A 7,149-nucleotide genomic window follows, 5' to 3' on the forward strand; every position below is an offset into this window, starting at 1 on the left:
AGAGTTGGACACGACTGAGTGACTAACACACTAGCCAATCTAAAAGATCACCTCTTTTCAGACTGCCCCAAATAAACCAGGTTTTCAGACACTTTCTATCATATTATCCTATTTGCATTCCTAATAAACATAGCTTATCTATTTTATAAGCCATCCTTATTTAATATAAAAATACTCTTATAAAGTATATAAAAATACTCTTTTTAAAAAACAAAAACCTATTTTCTGTTGAGCTTCTTCATATTAGCACGTATGGTAGTGAGCAAGCCTTGCTTATCTTGCCCTTTTCTGCGTTCTCAGTACCCAGCAACGCTTGTGAATGAACGCGGGGTGATGTTAGGTCTCGTTTTTTCCTATTTCGTAACATCATGCTTTCTCGTTATCGTCCCGCTTGCTGAAACGACAGGCGTTCACCCCACGGTGAGGAATGCAGACTCTGAAGGGCGAGAGATAAACACAGCTCAGCTCCAGGCTTGGCTACTCACTAGCTGGGGAGTTTCAGACAAGGGAGTTCCTCAGCGTCCGCCTCTGTAACATAAAGCTGAGAGTTGTGTCCATCTCCTGGTGGAGACAATTAAATTGAGACAATTAAACATGTAAACACAGTAACAATGATAAAATACAGAGTACCCTGCCTGCCACATTGTAAGCATCCTATCAGTGCCAGCTGTTCTTACTGTAGGATGAGTATATACATTATTTAGGTCGAAGAGTTTTGTTATATATAAAAAACCATTACATTTATATGCGTTTATTGCTTATTATATACATCTACATTATAGATGTAGTGTTAGCTATTTAAAAATAATTATTCTATTGTTTGATAAAGTAGCGAATAGAAAGTGTTACATGATGTGTGAAATACCATAAATATAGATGCCAGCCTCTCTTTTCTCAGCCGGCTCTCATACAACATTCAGATGGATCCCTCCTGGCGCCCTCGCGCGCTCCCTACTTCCCTCCCTTCTCCCTTCCCTCTCTCCCTGCCTCTCTCTATTTCGAGTAGGTTTTATTTATTTATAGTAAGAACCCCCAACATGAGATCTACCCACTTAACGTTTATTGAAGTGCACAACACAGCAGGGTTAACTACAGGCACCTCGTTGTACAGTGAACATCTAGAACTTACTCATCTTGTATGACAGAAACTTTTTATGGACTAAGTTTTGATGAAGTAAACAGCAACGGCAGAACATGCAGCTACGACAAATGTCCTGAAGGTGGCAGCAGAGGACTGAGGTTTGGAAAAAGGTTTGGAAAAAAAAAAAAAAAATCTGTAAAGAATCTCTGCCTGTAACGCGCAGGAGACGGGGATTCGATTCCTGGGTCGGGAAGATCCCCTGGAAAAGGGAACGGTAACCCCCCTCCGTATTCTTGCCTGGAGAATTCCATGGACAGAGGAGCCTGGTGGGCTGCAGTCCATGGGGTTACAAAGTCAGACAGGACTAAGCGACTAACACCTCACCAGCGTCCTTGCAGACGCCCTATGTGATTTGAAGGGGTGAGAAAGGTTATCCTATGGGTCTCTTCTTGTATCTTAAAATTCCCTTTCATTATCACTGCTGGGAAGGGATGTGTCATGGTATTGCAGGAAGCTTCTCTAAATGCAAATGATATCCTGGAACAGGGAGCTTGCTATTATTCATCAAAACCTCAGGCAAAAATGAGAGCACCTGTGTATCAACAGGACGGAATGAAGTGGACCTGGCGGTGGAGGTGAGATTGGGGCAGGAAGAAAAGGGCGTGGGTTTGGGGGCGCCCCAGGACACCTTGATCTGCAGGGAGGAGCACAGCCAGGGAAAGCCCGAGCTAAACCATTTAAATGGTGGGGCCAGAGCAGTCCTCTCCTGTCTGGGTCTAAGGTTTGAGCCCTTGGAACATCATCATCCATCAAGTTTAAATAAATTTAGATTCCAAAATGTCTATATGTATAGAATAGATTCTCAGTATCTTCTAGGGATCAGGTTAGCAATAAAATGGATAAAAAGAGGCCAGGAATTCTGTCAAGGGTTCAGAGACTCTCTGAAATTAAATGTGAAGTACTTCGTATCTACCACCAGAGGGCAGTATTACCCCATCAAATGTTTACACCCTAAGGTTCCCTCTTGCAAGCTAAGCGGACCGCCTACAACTACACGTGTTTCCCATTTGTATCAGTAATTGAAATTTGCTTATAAGCAGCAATTCTGCCTGCAATGCAGGAGACCCGGGTTCGATTCCTGGGTCAGGAAGATCCCCTGGAGAAGGAAATGGCAACCCACTCCAATATTCTTGCCTGGAGAATTCCATGGACAGAGGAGCCTGTCAAGCTACAGTCTGAGGAGTTGCAAGAGTCAGACACGACTGAGCAGCTAAACTGCTACTACTATAAGGAGCAATTTATTCTTTATTTGCATTTTTCCCATAAATAACAAATACTTTTTTTTTTTTGTTGTTGTTGTTGCTAATACTGACTGCTTTAGATATACTTCAGTTATTATTTGGGATTATTAGATGAGCACCTAAAGGTGGTATTGTCTGTGACTCCAGGCATTTTGATTCAAAATTGTGAGAAAAAAAAAAACAAAAAACAACTAAGCAGCATGTGAATTGACATATGAAACCCTCCTAGCCAGAATATACCAACTGCTGTTGATTGCAAGACAAAACAACATAGAACTTGTTCAGTTGGTAATTTACTCTTCCTGATTTGCATCTATGGCTTTTTCCTAGTAGGATAAAGCAAAATGGTTGCAACATATAGTTCATATGGTTTACACATTCAAAGCCATTTTTGTATTAATGCATTTGGTGGTTGAGAGTTTGCAAAGGCGATTATCAAACAAGATAGTACATGGAGACAATCTGGTCCAAGCCTTACACACAGCAGAGATGGTAAAGACACAGAGGCTGCTGCTCCGTTAATGAAGCGATATGAGTGGTTAGGGGACAGCTACAACAGGCCTTGGCTAGGGTGGTACAGAAGCAGCCAAACAGTGACACACTCTGCTGATGCTTTAGGAGATGCATGACAGGGTGAGCTGTCTGCTAGGCATCCTCAGATCACTGTATCAGTGCAGGAAAAAGAGCGAAACTTCCTATCTTCAAGAGACACTGCAGACCACAGTGTTCAGCAAGGAACCATTAACACCTTTTGAGAATAGCAGATCCATACTTTTCTCGTTGCTGGATTTGGATTTAAATCCCCCGGGCAAAGTTAAAAGCATACTTCTGGGGCAGTTTTTGCTGGGATCTGCTGAGTGTCTGGTTTCCTGGACAGCTTCAGAGTGATAGAACATTTGGTAGACATAGTGACATTGGGGGCTTCCCTTGTGGCTCAGTCGGTAAAGAATCTGACTGCAATGCAGGAATCTGCTTTCAATGCTGGAGACCTGGGTTCTTTTCGTGGGTTGGGAAGATCCCCTGGAGAAGGAAATGGCAACCCATTCAAGTATTCTTGCCTGGAAAACCCCATGGACAGAGGAGCCTGGAGGGCTGCAGTCCATGGTGTTGCAAGAGTCGGACATGACTTAGTGACTAAACCATAGTGACATTACAGCTTCAAGACACTATTGGGCCCTAAAGGGCATACGTAACAGGCAAAGATGAGTGGCCTTAATGCCTGGGATCATTCAATTTTCCCCATCTCCTCTTGTTTTAGACTTCTTCTTTCCCCTAGTAGGCGTACGTGGGGCCAATTCCTTAAGTAAGATCTCTTGTTTGGACCAGTTTAGACTCTGGTCCAAAGACAAGCTTTTCTCTTCCTTCCTTCCTTCCTTGCTTCCTCATCTTGCTCCTTCCCTCCCTTTCTTCCTTCCAAGCATCCTAATGCCTTGTTACTTATTGTAGTCTATTCATTTTCGATCCAGACATTAGAAGCAAGTATTTTATTTAACGTATTTCCCGTTACAGACTGAATTGTATCCCCTCTTTCCACATAGATGTTGAAGTCCTTGCCTGAAGTAACTCAGAATGTACCTGTATTTGGAGATAGGTCTCTCAAGAGGTGAGTGAGGGCTCAGTCGCTTCAGTCGTGTCCGACTCTTTGCGACCCCGTGGACTGTAGCCCGCCAGGGTCCTCTGCCCATGGGATTCTCCAGGCAAGAATACTGGAGTGAGTTCTTTCAACAGGTTATTTATGTTATGTTCGTTGCTCAGTGGTGTCTGACTCTTTGCAACCCCATGGACTATCACCCGCCAGGCTCCTCTGTCCATAGGATTTTCCAGGCAAGAATACCGGAGTGGGTTGCCCTTTCTTTCTCCAGGGGATTAACTAAGGTTAAATGAGATCATCAAGGTGGCCCTAATCTAATGCTTGGTGTCCTTATCAGGAGACATTAACATGCAGACACACAGGGCAGAGACCATGTGGAGAAATGGAGAAGGTGGCCATCCACAAGCAAAGGAGAGAGGCCTCAGAGAAAACCACACTTGCTGGCATTTTGATCTTGGGGTTCCAGCCTCCAGAACTGTAGGACAATGATTTTCTGTGGTTTACGAGGCTCTAGTCTGTTGTATTTCATTACAGCAGCCCTGGCAGGAATTCTTCCCCTTAGAATATGTGAAAATAACAGAATAGTTCTGGAATTTGTGCCTCATTCTTGCTCAGGAACCATGCTAATCATCTCTATATCAATCTAATTTTAGCAGACGTGCTACCAAGGCTAGCCCTTCGCATGGATTTCTTAACGCCCTAATTTACCAAAGCTTTAAAACCTGGGCTTTCCTGGAGTTCGGGTCTCACGCCTTCTGTTGCCACATCCCAGCGTTGCTGCCCGCTTGGCATTTGATGCGTGTGAGGAGACGCCGCGTCACAGCATTTCTGAGCAGTTTCAGGGCCCTCCCCCCACTCGGTACAGCACGTTCATTCACTTTCATATTTACCATCACCATGAGCACAAAAGCATCATCCAAAATTGAAACGCTCTTAGAAATGGCGGCATGTGGGTGGGGAGGAACTGGGGACTGACTAGAGAGAGAAAGTTGGTCGAAACCTTTGTTTCACTGCTGCTGTGGGCAAAACGTTTCTCCGTCAAGAGAACGGCCACGTGTCTACAGAGCTCATTAAATTTCCCGTGTTTGGGTGAAAATATTGAAGTAAAGTACTGCAGATGGCAGCATGACATTACAGATGATGATTCTGGAGCAAAGTCACAGCGTCCTTGTCCCACTTTCCTTTTTTTTTTTTTTTTTTTCTCCTAGTGGGTAAGTTACTGGAACCTTTTAAAAAATAATTATTTATGGTGAAAACTTGGACAGGCAATTATGCCTGTTTTTCAAGTTCACTTCCATGGCCTGCAACAGCAACGCACCAGTCAGCAACATCCCCTTGAAAAGCCTCCAGGCAAATACATTGTTATCTAGCTCCCCACTCAGAGAATCCCAAGGTTAGATTTCAACCTATTTTGAAATTAAACTTCAGAGATGTGCTCAACCTTCTCTCAAGTTCCTAAAGATAAGTTTACCCAATGTTAACAAAGAAATAATTTTTCTCAGAACCTAGGGCACCAATGCTATGTGAGAGCCCCCTCTTAGGCTGACCCACACGTGCTACTCTGTAACAGACCTGCAGACATGCTTCAGTTTCCCCCCATTCATTTTTAACCAGAAAAAATGAGTGCTTTGGGAACTCCAGGGATGTCTGTTTTCAGCAAAATCTCTAAAACTCTAAACACCAGGTCAGCAAACGTATTCTCTTCAGGTTCAGGCAGTAAATATTTCCTGCTCTCTGGGCCACACGGCCTCCATCACAGCTCTGCCTTGTACCCAAGGGCAGCCACAGGCAGTGTGTCTACCAACTACGGTGGCCCTGTTCCAATAAAACTTTATTTATAAAAGCAGGCAGGCAGATTTGGCTCTAGGTAACTTGCCAACATCTGCTCTAAACCTGGGCTTGCCGATCCGCTGAGGAGGCCTCCCTGTGTTGTTTGAACTCTTGTGGACATTTTACCCTCCCTCCTGCTTTTTTTTTTTTTGTCTTCTCACTTAAAGGCTGCTATGATTCACATGTATTTCAAGCATGACCTGTATCTTTTTTTTTTTGGAGGTAAAATGTTGAGCTTGACATTGGAGACATATTCAATTACAGTGTTAGCCTGACTATGTTTCGTTCTTTCTGATTTCTTCCCATGAGGTCCATGTGGCCCGGGTTCAATCTTAGGAATAAGGGTTTGGATTTGGGACCGTGCTTGTTTTGAAACTGGCCCAGTAAGGATGAAGGTAATGGAGCAAATGCTATTCATGTCTCCTGAGGTAATGCATGTGCCAGTAGGCAGACAATCAGCTTCGGTAGCCATTTACATTGGTAATTATATGAGGAGGTCACATAAACATGTTTATGAAGAGCACCCTGGACATAACAAAATGCATTAAGCAATTTTCAAAAAGGTGATGTGTTTATTAATATGCTTATTAACAGTCCTTCATAGCTCAGTTGGTAAAGAATCTGCCTGCAAGGCAGGAGACCCCGGTTCTATTCCTGGGTGGGGAAGATTCACTGGAGAAGCGATAGGCTACCCACTCCAGTATTCTTGGGCTTCGCTGGTAGCTTAGCTGATAAAGAATCCACCTGCAATGTGGGAGACCTGGGTTCAATCCTTGGGTTGGGCAGATCCCCTGGAGAAGGGAAAGGCTACCCACTCCAGAATTCTGGCCTGGAGAATTCCAAGGATTGTATAGTCCATGGGGTGGCAAAGAGTCAGACATGACTAGTGACTTTCACTTCCATTTTATCAACAGTCAGTTTCCACAGATGCTGAATCCACACGTCGTTCACTCAAAGTCAGTGTCTAAACTCTGGTGGAAGATGGTCCAAATGTCCATAATGGTGATGAGTCTGTGGGAATCAGCAAACATGATCTCCTCAAGGCTACCTTAAGGCAGACCTGACCCCTGATTGGCCCTAGACTGTTCTCCTTCTTGAAAGGATTCTCTTAAAGGGGATTGGGCTGCTAGGCTGTTTCCCATATGTCTAGGCTGCAGCAGACCCCAGCAGAGTAAAGCAAATCATTTCCAGGAACTTTTTTCTGGGGCAGGTATATATGCAAGGATGTTTTTGATAGCTTCTGGCCTCATTTTAATGCTAAGCTTATAAGAGCATTATAGAAGTGATGACCTTGAACGTGAAGCTGAAGCTGGCCAAGAATATCTCTTCTGTCACATAAAGTCCAC

The 7,149-nt window shown here is 43.9% G+C and overlaps 1 non-coding gene across 1 annotated transcript; it reads right to left on the reverse strand.

The window, feature by feature from the left end:
• Positions 1 to 4,543: 4,543 nt before the first annotated feature.
• Positions 4,544 to 4,650, reverse strand: LOC129645120 (U6 spliceosomal RNA). Its single transcript, XR_008711213.1, has one exon. It is a non-coding gene; the product is annotated as a U6 spliceosomal RNA (small nuclear RNA).
• Between the last annotated feature and the right edge of the window lie 2,499 nt (positions 4,651 to 7,149).

This window comes from Bubalus kerabau, chromosome 2 (assembly GCF_029407905.1).
Source record: "Bubalus kerabau isolate K-KA32 ecotype Philippines breed swamp buffalo chromosome 2, PCC_UOA_SB_1v2, whole genome shotgun sequence".
In the NCBI taxonomy this organism is placed as follows: domain Eukaryota; kingdom Metazoa; phylum Chordata; class Mammalia; order Artiodactyla; family Bovidae; genus Bubalus; species Bubalus kerabau.